Raw genomic sequence first — 15,348 nt, 5'->3', positions numbered from 1 at the left:
AAATGATCACATAAAAGACAGAACCTTTCAAACTATACACTTCTAGTTACTACAGTCTTTTCATCTCTAAATCCTTACCACCTTTAAAATCTTTCTAGTGATGATTTGACCTTATTTTCTTCTAATATTCATTCTGAAACCTATACCAATTAAATAACTTAGCTAACCCTTGAAACATTTTTATCTCTATTTTGATTACTAAGTGTTTTAATTAAGCATTTTAATTTTCACCACGTTTCAGTACTTACAAGTAATAAGAAATAGAATATGTATGTTATAACTGTTTTTTGCAATGTTGATCTTAATTAAGAGAAATATACACAAATAGGCAAAATTGATGTAGGATTCATATTACAAATTGGAATTTTTAGTGCTGCTTTTATCCTAATATAGTGCATGCCTAGAAGAATATTGTTTCCCTTTCATACCTAGTTTTAGCTTCTTGGAAATATCACGGTAGTTACTCAATATAACCTACTTGTCCAAAGTTGAGTAAAAATGAACATACTTGCATATTGAAATATATATGACTATTGTTTAATCAGATTCCTAAAACTAACAGCAGAGGTTCGTGAAACACAAAATTAGATGTCTGTTTCTCAGGTTGTAAAAGAAAGTTGGAGAGAATATACTACTGTCAATTGTCAAAGGGCTTATATTATAAAAAACAAATTACTCTGAACAGAAAAAGAAAATATTCATAATTTGCTAGAGGTAGAATTATCTAAATAATTTACTTTGATATTTGCAACATTTGAAATCTATATGTCTGTTCTGAATTATTAAGCTCTTTGCAATTATTTCCTGAGTTTAAATATGACAAATAGTTAAATAAAACTAATTATATATAGGTATTACTATTTTTCTAATGTAAATATTTCTACTATGGTTGATTTCAAAATACTAACGTGCAGCTACTAACTTCATGAGTTGGAAAACCAACTTGTTCAGACAGCCATTATATAGTAGTTTCACAATTAAGATGCAGTAGTGAATTACACTAGTTATAGGTGACTTGCCAGCTAATAAAATGACCTCATAGGAGAGAGAACAGTAAACGTCTTAATTAGGCAGTGATGTTTTGTTTTATTTTAAATTTTGCCTTTTTGAGACACGGTCTCGCTATGCAGTCCAAGCTGGCCTTGAGCTCACTTTGTAGCCCAAGCTGGTCTCGAATTAGCAACGATCCTCATGCCTCAACCTCCCGAGTGCTAAGTTTAAAAGCATGCACCACCATACCCAGCTTCAGGCAGTAATGTTTTGATTACTGTTTACCTTTGCTTTTAATATAAAATTTTTAATTATTACTGCATGATACATTAATCTTATGAGCAAATTATTTTGTGCTCAAACTTACCTCATCAATGGAGGGAAGAGAATTCTGAAAAAAACGGTTCATAATTAGCCAGGTAGACACATTAAAAGCATATGCAGTGACAATGAAATTAAGACGATGAACATAAACGTCATTCATTTCTTCTGATCTGAGTTGTATGTAAGAATATGAAAGTCTCTAGCCTTTATCTCTTAATATTCACCAGTGCAACAAGTTAGGGAACATTAGTCTGGAAACTTTCTAATTTGTCACAGTGAATATGTTGACTGATAAACCAACATCACTATATACATATATCTATACTTGTAAAGATAATAAATGAAGTGGGATCATATTTAGTTATTTTCTTCAAATTTTTATTTTGATGGATTTTCACTAGAAAGAAGATGGCAATCCAACATCCACAAACACACAAAATGGAATATATATATATATATATGACATTATTTCAAAAGTTTTTATTAGACTATTTTGTATCACAATGTTAAAAAGCAGGCTTAAACTCAAAAATATAAATTTAGTCTTCTAGCAGTGAGAGTGATTAATAAAGGAGTTAATTGTAAAGAACTTGGGCCCAAGGTTTATGTCTTTAAACGTTGTCTGGTAACCAAGCTCCAGGTTCTAAGAATGTAGGAGGTCACACAGAAATTCTTTTTTGGTTAGATGTACAAATATCACCTTTTTGGGGCTGGGGATTTAGCTCAGCGGCAAAAGAGCCTGCCTGGCAAGCTCAAGGTCGTGAGTTCGGTTCCCGGTGCCAGAGAAAAACAAAAACAAAAAACAAAACAAAACAAAAAAAAACAATATCACCTTTATATTCCTCTATAACTTTAATTTGAAACTATCATCAAGTATCATTTAAAAATCTAAAGCATAAAATATTAAATATGAATATTAAAATTACAGGTAGTGTTAATATGAAGGAAAATTTATTTCCATATATTATATTATATAACATGTAATATAGCATAGACTTTAATAAATGATGTCATCACACTAGTGCCAGACATATTTGTTTCAATGTAAGCATGTAAATTTTTGTGATGAAACTAAATTAATCAACTTTTATATAAACAGTATAAAGGAAAGTTGTGTATTCCAATAAAAATATGAGATGTGTCATAAAATAATTTTGAGAGTATCTGAGTATGTTAGGGAATCATATGAATATATAAAAATATATTTGAATATCCAGTGAAGGGTTAACATATAAACTATCTGATGTATTTCCAGTTAACACATTTTACATTCTTTATTATACTTATCAACTTTATGGAAGCTGAAACATCAATATATAACAAAGATAGTAAGTATAATGTTGAATTTGAATTTTAAAAATGAGATATGAGAACTTCCCCTGTATAGGTTATGTAATTACGAACATCATAACTACAGTCCCATTCATCTCATCAGAATTAGATACATAAATAGAATCAAATTTCAACCTACATATCTCTTAATAGAAAACGTCAATGGATATATCAAGTCTCAGGTGATCTCAGACCTTGGCAACTGCATATGTGAATGGTAGGTTGCTGAACACTGCATTTGCAAATATTTTCCCCAAGTTCTTGAGTTCCCTTTTCATTATGTCAAATGTTTCCTTGCTGTGCAGAGCATTTTAATTTGAAATACTTTCACTTGATTATTTTTGCTTTTATTTGTATTTTAGTTGAGATATCCATAAGATTCCTACAAAGTTATGTGATGTGAAAAAAATCTAGACACAGAAAAAATATTATAACGTGATCTCAGTCACAGGCAGAATCTGAAATAAAAGAAACACAAACTCAAGTGCATAGAAACTGAGAGCACAAAGTTGATTACTAGGGGCAAGGGCAGGTTGGCTGAGGGAAATGAGAGCTGGAGGTCAAAAGGTATAAAGTTTCAGTAATGAGTCAATGAGAATGGATAGCATCAAGACTGAGAACGTTGTATTAAGTACCAGAGGCTTTTTAAGGAAGCAAACTTCAGTTACTTTTTCCACATACAAAAAATCTAGGTGAAATGAAGAATATGTTAATTTGCTTGACCATAGTAATCATTTTGCCATGTGTTCACCAAAATATCTCTCACACACAGATACACAAAAGACAAATACAGAAAATGAAGAAATATTTCATGTGTGTAGATTGCACATTTTTCTGTTTAGCAGCCTACCATGCACATAGACAACTGTCAAGGTGTAAGATCACCTGAGACATGATTTATCCACTGATGTTTTCTATTAAGAGATATATAGCTTGGAATTTGATCCTATTCATGTATCTAATTCTGATGAGATGAGTGGGACTCTGTGTTATGATGTCTTAAACTTTTGCTGTGAATGTAAATAACAAGTAGAGAAGATATATTTTATTACATATGTATAATAAGGTCAGGCAATGACTGACATAAAACGCTTATGAAGAGACAAGTGATGGGGCTGGGGATTTAGCTCAGCGGCAAAGCGCCTGCCTGGCAAGCGCAAGGTCGTGAGTTCGGTTCCCGGTACCGGAAAAAAAAACCCAAAAAAAAAAAAAAAAGAGACAAGTGATAATTTTAGTTTCATTTCCTCCATATGAGAAGTCATACTGCTGTTATGTCAAAAACAAAATCATTTATATTTTAGTGCTGAAGAACACACTCAGGAACATGTGCATGCTAGACGAGCACTCTACCATTAAGCCACATTCCCAACTCAGAAGATTTAGTTTTATCATAATTTCCCCAAAAGACTCACTGCAATGTGAGATAATAGGACATAGTGAGGTAGATCTTTTACAAATGGGGATGGAACCAAGAGATGGGAAGGATAGGAGGGAAAGTTTAAAAATAAATTGGTATGTGTTATGAATATGCACCAACTCCCCATTATGAATATAATCACTATTTGGTATACTGCAAATGTGTATTAATATAAGTAAAGAATAAATAAAAATTTAAAGAAGCCCAATATCAGACTGTCAGGCTCACCTGAAATTTGACACTGTCTACTTTTCCATTAGCAGGTAAAAAGAAAGTAGCTCTAGAGGATAGGGTGTGATGTTTTCTTGATTCTCTCCATCTATGTGTGATTTTCCTTATCATCTTTCTTAAATGAGATACGTTAATTGTGCTACTGTAAGTTATAGGAGCTGCTTGTGGCATTAGGTAAGTAATGGATGTTGCTTATATTTTAATTTCCTTATAGCATTTTCAGTGAATTTCAAAATAAAAATTACCTAGACCACAACAGAATGAGGACGAAGAGTGCAGATAAAGAGGACAAAGTAACTTCAGAGTAGTTGTGACCCGAAACCAGAGAAGTCATAATTGCAAGCCTAGTCAGGCTGTGGCATGCTGTCACCCAGACAAAGATACTGCTTCTTTACATATTTCTAGAGGAAATATTGAATAATTATATCCCTTAGAAAAGAATAACTATAGCCCAGCAAATATAAAAGTAAAAATGTGTGTGATAAGAACAGTGTTTCTTTTTGAAATGCAGTAAAAAGTAGAATATGAAGTATGTAAATATGTAAAACAATTAAAATTTAAATTCAGTGAAACAAATGATAATATACTAAAATGGGGGTGCTGGGGATTTAGCTCAGCGGCACAGCAACTGCCTGGCAAGCGCAAGGTCGTGAGTTCGATTCCTGGTACTGGAAAAAATAAATAAAATAAAATAAAATAGGGTCAAAGTTATAAGCAGGAAACTGACAGGACAGAAAATATGAATAATCATTAATATTTGAAGAGATTCATGATTTTTCTAACAATAAGAAATTACTTATTTGAATATACATTTTATCACGAGACTAATAATTACATTAGAATACGTGCCCTAGAGACACTCTTGCAAATGTGTACAAAAATATTTTCAAATAAATTACTTCATTGTAATTTTACTTATAATTCAATTAAGAGTAACCACCTAAAGAGCCATCGAACACAGAACTGATATACTGATTATAGGATAATGATACTGTGTAGAGGTAAATGGAAAGAAAAATGAGCAACCTGGACAACATGCACTTATACGGGTGGCACTAAAAGCCGTACATTTTCCAAAGAATTAGAAAAAAAATATGGTAGATGATTTAAAACTTGTAAAGTTTTATGATTTTTTCATTAATATATAATGAACTGTGGTATGCATGGAGAAATATAAAAAGTAGACTAAATTTGGGCAGTAGAAAAAAATTAAGAAATTAGACTTATATAGTATGTCTAAGATTATGAGGTTTAAAATATTTCTTAAGCAGATATACAGACATAGATATTCTATATTGTATCCACTTTCCTGCACATTTAAAATATTTTATAAATGTACTTCATATTACATTTGAAAAATATCAAAATTAGTCTCTTCTTTTACAAATAATCCCATCCTCATTTATGTTTCCCTTCATTTCTTGAGTACGTTCAAGGACCCCTTCAAACTTCTCACATAAGGCTTTCTTCAGTCCCATTAAATTATGGGGGTGAGTCTCAGAGCTCTAGCATGGGCTCTTGCTTCTGTCTGTTATGCTCATTTTTCAAGTTTTTTGCTTACATATCAATTTTTTATTTTGGTATACAGTGTTCCAAGTTACCTATAGTTTGTCACTTTTCTCTAACACTTCATGTTCAGTGATGTTCACATAAGCACAGAAGTTTTCCTAAACACTGCTGCTCTACTTATTGAATTCTGGCTAAGCTGAAACCCCGTGTCTCCTCGGTAACCGTAAGTGCTAAGACTCGGACAACTGCATAAAACCAAAAAATGGACATGGAATTACGTTCAGAACGCAAGACAAAATCTCTGGGGCTTTTGAATAGACTCTTTATTCTACTAATTTGAAAACTATAGACAAGTTGTGAAAGGTCATCCTCTTTAGTGTTATAAATTACAGAAAAAATAAACAAGTCCGAATGATTTGTTTTGCTTCTGTGCATTCCCATGAGGTGGGCCCTTTCCTCAGTGGGACCTACTACAAGATGTTGAGGACTGTGTATGATGCTGTTTCTGAAGAGGAGTGAATACTTCTTACCAGGCTTGTGGCTCATGCTTAAGTTGATTCTTACCCAGAGACAGAGGAAATTATAGCACAAGGAGCATTCTTTATACTGGGGCCTAGAATGATGACTACATTAGACCTTTAATCTCCTCTTGAGTCCATTAATATCTCCCAAATATTAATGCACTTACTAAAGTATGAGAGTATTTGTGGACTTAACTTAGTGATCATAGACGACCGTTAGCCAAACTGAGAGAGAAGAAGCATAAAGGGGTGAGGATACTAGAGTAAAGTAACTATGTTTGAGCAGAAAGCTGCCACCTGCCTAAGTTCCCCAGTAAGATCTCAAAGACAAATCTTTTGCTAATATGATGAAGACTGTTATGATAAAGAAAAATCAGGGCTCTTGAAGCCACAGTGTTGTTTTTTGTTTTAGTTGCAAGTTGAAAATAGAAGTCCCTATCATGAATTAAATTAGATCATACTGGCATTTTTTGAGAAATTTTAAAATATTACACATGATCAAATAATTCTGCCTAGTAAATACTCCCAAACACCTGAAAACAGGGACTTGAATAGATATTTATACATAGCAGTATTAGTCACACTAAAAAAAGTACAAAATTAGCAAATTGTTCAGTGATGTATGAGTGTACATGGAGAATGTTAATCAAATTTAAAAAGGAAAGAAATTGGTATATGCCACAACACAGATGAAAATTGACAGCATTGTGCAAGGTAAGATAAGTCTTGCAGGTAAAAGCAAGATGCTGTATGATTTTACTTACACAAATTACTCAGCCAAATTCATATTGATAGAAGGTAGAATGGTGATTTCCAGAAGTTGGTAGGAGTGGAAAATGTATTTTTGGTTCATAGGTACAAAATTTCAGTCATACTAAATGAAAGGAATTTTGGAGGTGGGTGGTGGTAGTTATGTAGACATTCTAGATGGATTTAATGTCACTGAACTTTATGCTTAAAACTACTTAAAATGATGAATCACATGCTTGGCATTTCATTATAATTTTTAAAATAACATAATTAAACAATACAAATATTATTTCTTCATTACTTTCCTCTTCCCTTTACTAATTCTTATTAGAAATTGAAAGAAAAGGATGCAAATGAAGGAAACCCTGGTTTTCATTGTAAGCTCTTAGAAGGACAGCAAAATACAAAAAAGAAAAGCTAGCGCTTCATTTCGCATTTCACTTCCTCATTGTGTAATATCAACATGAAGTACTCTTAGAATCAATCTTAGAATTTTGAAAGAATCAACCTTTTAAGCTACTGGGTGGCAAATAATAATTTTCCTTGTGTGTTGGCTATTTGGATTCTACATACAAAGTTGAAGAGGATACCAGAAAAGAACAAAAGCTTTCAGGAGTGATGGTTAGAAAGGAGAGGGACTAGACTATGTAAAGTAAATAAGCTATAAGAAGTGATTATTGCTTTTACTTGTGTGTGAGAAAGATAATCACTCTTATTAAAGTGATTGTCAATTTGAATTCCTTCTTTTCTGTAGCTCATGTATATTTTGTAGAGGACAGATCATTTCTTTGTTTGGTGGCACATGCAGGTAATCCCAGCTCTTGGGAGGCTGAGGCAGGAGGATCCTCGTGAGTTCAAGACCAGCCTGAGTTACAAAGTGAGCTCAAGGCCAGCCTGAACTGCATAGTGAGACCCCACCTCAAAAAGACAATATAAAATAAAATAAAATAAAATAAAATATTGACTCTAAAGTATTTATTGAATGAAGTTATTTTATAATGGAATAAGAAATAAAGAAATATAATGATTTTTACTGTTCGCTGCTTAAGAAACTACAATTAATCAAGAACCAGGTAAAACTGATTGTAGTGGGGTAAACATACTTCAGAAAACAATTATTGTTTTTTTCTCTTTTATACAAGCTCATACCTTTAAACAACAGCTTGTGTCAGAAAATTATTGGTTGAAACTGGAATTTATCATTGTGAGATGTCTGGAAGATTTTCAAAATTCTTCATCTTGCAGTTCGAAATAAGATGAATTTAACAATTTGAAGCAAGGATTTTATAAACAAATGCTTACTTTAATCATATGATCCTCTGTATTTATTTCCGCAGATACGCAATCAAGTCTCAGCTTAAAGATAGTATTTACAAAAAAATCTATGTTTTTAAAGAGTAGTCACTGTAGAGTGAGAAACACTTTAACACATTTCCCACGAATGCCCCTACATTTGAAGTCGGTTTTAGATGACTATGCACCTTCACCTTTCCTGTGGGACTCCTGATACTGTCAAGAAGAATAAGGAACTTTTACCCTTTGAGATTTCTTGAGATCACTGCTCTCCCTTGTTTCATCACAGGTGTTAACTTGTCAGGGGGTGCACTGAACCAGAGCCATAGTGGGAAAAGCTTCTGCAGCCAAAGTGAACCTAAACACTATTCCAGCTCCTAAACTGGTTTCCAGACTTTGCTGATGGCAAAGAACCGTGAAATTGATTGTTACTGTGCTAGTGTTGAAGTATAATACAATGTCATTTTAAACAGCATAGTATGGGGGGAAAGGTCCACGCTTTCAAGATTGAAGATGAACACAAATGAAGTTACTCCACATTTTAAGAGCCATAGTTTATTTATTATGTGCTTTAGTAAAATATCTGCATATGGTAAATAATTTAATTATCATTATAGTCAAGAAGAAGATGAAAAATAATTAAGATTAAAAGAAGATTAAAAGTTCTAAGTTTTCAAGATAATGAATGATCTAAGATTTAAAAGCCAGACCAGTTAAACAAGATAATCATTATCTTTCTACTCTGAACATGGCATTCCTTACTTTCATGGATTTGGTGATAAATCTAAGAGTAATTCAAAAATTCAATTAAACACAATTAATTAAAACATTACTTCGAATTTTTAATCTTGATGCACTAAGTAAGATATAAATAAGAAGTCTAATTGCCTCAGTGTGATTCATTTTTGTCACCTTGGAGCTACCTTAATAAAACTGTGTGCCCTTGAGGTTAATTTTGTGCAAAATATTCTTCAGACTATAGCTAATCTTTTGCATTATTCTGCTGTAATTGTGGCACTGACAAGCACTTAATTTTAGCCAATGAAAATGTTGTAATACTTAAATTATTATTGGATTAGAACAAATCATGTCATGCAAGCATCATTAATCCAAGGGAAATTTTCCCTTATATTAAGAGAATGAATTTGCAATATACAGAAAAATAAAACTGTGAGTGAATATCCGAGAGTGTTAATATTTGGTTTTCTTTTTCCTAATGGAAAAGCTATCAATTGCGCTTTTGTGTTTAGATGAGACATTCACTATCCCATCAGTGTGTCCCTCTTAATTATTTTGGGTATTGTGAGTTAAATTTGTGTTACTTTTAACAGACTTTTGTCTTAGTAGTAAAGGTACTCAAGTTTTAGATATCTCTTTGTACACAAAATTTTCAGTAATCCTATGTTTAGCCTTCCTGCAACAATAACAGCATCTAAGAACTGATGAATTAAAGGTGGAAATAGTCCAGCAGGAAAAATGTGAGCCAATTACATATGAATTGAGGAGTCCTGGGAGAGGTTAATGTCCATCAAACAAGGGTTTGTGTTACGAAATTTCATGCTGTGATTAAAGAAGAAAAGACTAATAGCAACTTCTACACGAAACCAAAAAAAAAAAAAAAAACCCAGCCAGAATGCTGAAGATCACAAGCATATATAAATTTATTTTAGAAAGGAAAATCACCTACTCAAATGGAAGATAATGATGGGGTGCCAGAGCCATGGGCAAGTCCCCAAATACCTGCAAGAGGGATACTGCAAAGAGTGAAATAAACGACAGGATGGGCCAAGGCAAAGATCTCCTTACCCGGCCCAATATTTATTGAGCCTATACACACATTTTCCAAGGGAAAGGGTACTTTTCCTGGAACAAGGTGGTGATTACTGCGGGCTAGTACAAAGAACAAAAGCATTCTTGCAAGGATGAGACAAGAGTCAATAGGAAAACTTTTTCCCAAGTGAAAGCTTTACTACTGCCACTACATTGCTTTAAACATCCTTGTCTTCCACAGCGGGCCTTATCTTCCTCTGTGAGTGAACAGAGCATCACTAGCCATAGGTCTTCAGCTGTAATGAGGAGAAAGCAGGGAGTTTCTGTGTTCCCATCTGGCTTACAGGACAGGAAAATGACAGCCTTGGACATCCTCTGGACACAGTTTATAATTTGTGGTACCCAACACTGGGATAAATCAGAAATTTTATTTCCTGAATAACTCGGGGCTTAGAGACAGGGGATGATATTACTGAGAAAAACTAAGGAAAGAACATTTGAAAGAAAGAGCTGTAAGTATAATAAATCATAGATGTGTGGGATTGCAAGTTTTTTATAGGTCATATCTCATCAAAATAAAGTTCTATTAGCTGGAGCTAAAAGTTATAATGAAAATTGTCTTAAAATTAGTCTTACAAATACTGTCCTTTTTCCAAAATAATTAAGTGCATTAATAAAGCCATGTCCCTAAAAATTATACAGCTTCTGAGATTAAACAAATAAATAGTAAATCAGTATGAAAAAATAGTGAATTGATTTGATACAATCAGCAAGAGTGGGAAAGTTTTATGCATAAAAGCACAAAGTATGATGATGAAATAAATATGAATAAATAGAAATAAAGTCTTTATAGACAGAAGATTCTGAAATCTATGTAACTTGAGTTCATCTGGTAAGCAAGTGAGATGGCTGAATTTGTGGTCACTGGACACTAAAATGTCTCCCACTTGCAGAAATATAAGTTGATATTGACAATTGGAATAACAGCGATTTTTAAGCCTGGTTTGATGGAAAAGCACTGACTCTTCCTTTGGGTTAGAAGAGGGGTAAGTAAGATAAAAGCTTACATTTCTATCTTCTTTTTGCATATATTTCTTTTCTACCCTAAACTGCTGTTCAGATTTCTTCTCATTTCTGTGCACAGATATTTTAATCATTTAAGGACATTCTCTGGTAATTTTCTCCTTTCAAGGCTGAGGGCACCAAGATAAAAGTAACTAAAATATACTCCAGATTTGGGAGGAAAGTCATCACAGTCTATCAGCTTCTAGTGCCATGCTTCAGATCCATACAGCACACCTAGAAGTGTATTGTGGGACAACTGCTCCCTGAGGGGTAGTTCAGAATTTTGTCAGGAGATGATTATCCATTAGACTTTCTTCCTGAAATCAAAGGTGATTACAGGAAAGAATGACAGGTAACTGGGAAATGGTAGATAGATAGCCAGTGTAGATTAGCCCTAACTATAGTGCTCTGGCACAGGCCTAATGAAGAGGAATAATATTTGTCTATAAATTCAGTAAAGATCTTTCTATAAATAATGGAAAATGTCAGTAAAGGGGAAAAAGGTAATTTTCAAAATGTTTTAGGGCAAAATGAAAACAATGGATATAGGAAAATATATAAAGGATCTAATTGTTAATAATCCTGATTTTGCCAAATATTAATTTTATAAACTGTTAAACTCTTGAATAAAATATTAGAGAAGAGAATTTTGTGTGAAAACTTAGATATGAGCTACAGAAGCAAAAGAGAATTTATATTAAAGGAATCTTAAAATTAAAGAAATATAAATCTTATAAAAGAAATTCTTTTGTAATCCCATGTGAAAATATGTATGAATTTAAGAAAAAAGGATCTTGGTTTGCAAATAATATATATTACAAATGGGAAATTTAATACTGAAGAGATGTGAAGGGTAGATGTAAAATATCAGGTCCATACTAAGAGGAATATGAGAAAAATTCAATATAAACAGAAAAGTTAATACCAGGTAATTATTGAAAATATCCATGGCAAAAGAAGAAAATTCAAAAAATTATTTATTAGACTCTATAAGACAATACAAGTTTTTATGGGTGATAGCAAGAGACACTGCCTTCTCAAAGACAGTGAAATGTTAGTTTGTAAATAATATGCATAGAGATAAAACTCCTAGATATTTAAGAGAATTGCTTGCTTTGTCTACCTATTTCATTTAATTTAATTAATATGAAACTTTAGACTCCGTTTAGTAAATAAAATAATGCTTTCAATCCATCTAAGCATGAATAAAAATTAAAGATCTCACCATGTCATACCAAGCATCAGATGATTTCACTCTCTCTTCTGAAAACTCACAGTAATTCTGTATTTAAGAAGAAATAATCATAAAATTTGAAAATTTTGTGTTCTTGTGTATTTCAATTATTTTAAAATCTGATATATTGGGGCTGGGTATTTAGCTCAGTGGCAAAGCGCCTGCCTGGCAAGTGCAAGGTCGTGAGTTTGGTTCCTGGTACCGGAGAAAAACCAGAAAAAAATAAAAAATAAAAATAAAATAAAATCTAATATATTGGTGCAGGGCTGGGAATACAGCCCACTGGCACAGTTCCTGCCTGGCAAGTGTGAGGTCCTTTGTTTGATTTCTAGCACCAAAACAAACAAACAAATAAACAGACATGTTGGTGAATATTCCATATTCAGTAAAGATATAAAATGTTGTAGGAAACTAAGACTTTTGTCATGAAAACTAAAATAAATTAGATGAGTAACAGTATTAATGAATTTTGTTTACTTTCTTCCCATGAATGATTTAAAAATTGAAATATTTTTAAATAAACTGTAGTAGAAAATGTAATAGGCCTTCATATAAAAAGAAAATATCAGTGTTTGCATATCTGCTGGGAAAACTGATGGAGAAATCAAGAAAAACAACAAAGACATTGAGTTAATCACGTGAGATTCAGTGAATATGAATCTGATGAAATTTAGCCACAAACGAAGCATTGACAAAATGAATTTTCACAATGTTTATTTTCCAAGTACAGTTTTACCCCTTGCACATGAGGAACAAGGGCAACAGCTTAGACAGTCCTTCTTACAAAAAGTGTCTTCAGGCTGGAGGATAATAATATCAAACATATGGTATATGTGTGCTGATGTAGGAGATCAAGATTTTTAAAAAAACTGTTACTGTTGGGGTGAAGCTGCCTGTACCTCAGGTATCCAGGACAAGGCCACTGCTTCTCATGAGCTTGGCAGGGCCCCATGAGAAGTGTGCATAACTCAGGGAGCTGATGCACATAGGGCTTGACCTTCACTTGAGATAATATAGACAATTTCCTACTGTTACACATGAAGCCACCAGGACATGCTGTTCTGCTGAAAATTAGATATTTTTCTTGTCCCAGATTTCATCCTCCCATTAAAGTGTCCATGAATGCATTCGTACGCCGATTGTATAAATAAAAGTGCTTCAGATGCTGGACAGTCCCTTTCTCCTATCAGGAGAGGGGGATCCATCTGACCTCAGCTTTCTGGATATTGGTTCCCGACTTCTTCATTCCCCACAACCCTTCCCCAAGTGTTGTAAGAGCTGTGCTGGACTCTAAACGTCATATCTAGGAACAGATATTCACTCATTTTTATGTTAAATAAAAAAGAACAAAAACAAAATAACAAAAACAAAGACAAAGACAGAAACAGAACAACACAAAAAATATAAAAATGATGCAGAATTTCAAAACAAGATGATAGGAAATCCACAATGGCTGTTGTATTACTTATTGTTATCTTCAAACTAGTTGCTCAGATTACCAGATATAAGTATGCAAAATTGATCAAACCATTAAACAGTAACTGTTCCTTTTAATAAACCAATAGAAATTAGTAATACAATTATCCTAGCCACTTTTTGTGTATATATATTTTTTCTACTCTTTCTTTCTTTTCTCCTTCCCTCATTCCATTTGTTCTTTTCTATTGAGCAGTTTCTTTCCCTTTCACAATATCTATTGTACTTTTCAGATTTTATTTACACTGTCAAGTTCTTATATTAGGGAAACAATATAGTGTTTACACATGTGGGTCTGATTTATTTCATTTATGAATATGGTCTCTATTTGCATCCATTTACCTGTAAGTCTTGAGTTTATCTTTCTTTATAGCTGAGTAATACTCCATTTTGTAAAAATACCACACATTTTTTTATCCACTCCTCAGTTGATGGGAATTTGAATTGTTTCCAAGATTTTGCTATAATAAATTGTGACGCTATAAACATGGGTGCACATATATCATATGATATGACATTTTTCATTCTTCTGTGAAAATATCTAGAATTAGAGTAGTTGGGTTAAATGAAACCTCTAATCCTAATTTTCTGAACAATCTCCATTCTAATTTCCAAAGTGGCTGAACCAGTATACATTGCCATCAACAGTAAAGAAGGATTTCTTTTTCCCCACAGCATTTGTTGTTGGTTGATTTCTTGATGGTAGCCATATTTACTGGCGTGAGATATAATTTCAATGTTGATTTAATTTGCATCTGTTAAATGACCAATAGTATTCAACACTTTTTCATGTGTTTACTTGCTGTTTGTATTTCTTCATCTGAGATGTGTGTATTCATCTCAGATGCCCATTTTTGGGTTAGGCCTTTGAATTTGCAATTTGGCTTCTGATTTTTTTTTTTCAATTCTTTATATATTATAGATATAAGTCCTTTGTCTGAGGGACAGTTAGCTAAAATGTTTCTCCACTCTGTGGGTTGTCTTTTCATGCATTGGTGATTTGTTTTGTAGTACAAAAATTCTTTAATAGGATGAGATCCCACTTGTTGATACTTTGAAGTCTTTTCCGTTCAGTTTGGGTTTTGTTCATGAAACCATGCATACTCTTATGTCATCAAGATTTTGACCTAATTTCTCTTCCTGTAGATTTAGTGTTTCTCTTTTAATATTTAGATCTTTGATCCATTTTGACATAAGTTTAATGCATGGTGATAGACATGGGTCTTGTTTTAGTACTTGTCATGTAAAGAGCCAGTTTTTCCAGTGTAATTTATTGAAGAGGCTATCTTTATTCCAGTAAACATGTTTAGTCCCTTTGTCAAAGATAAGATGGCTGAGTGCATCTGTAACTGTGTCTATATCTTCTAATCTGTTCCACTGGTCCTTAGGTCTATTCTTGTGCCAGTACCATGCTGATTTTATCACAGTAGCTTTGT

The sequence above is a fragment of the Chinchilla lanigera genome, unplaced genomic scaffold, assembly GCF_000276665.1.
Source record: "Chinchilla lanigera isolate Chin_1 unplaced genomic scaffold, ChiLan1.0 scaffold00003, whole genome shotgun sequence".
Taxonomy (NCBI): Eukaryota; Metazoa; Chordata; class Mammalia; order Rodentia; family Chinchillidae; genus Chinchilla; species Chinchilla lanigera.
This window is presented reverse-complemented; position numbering follows the sequence as displayed.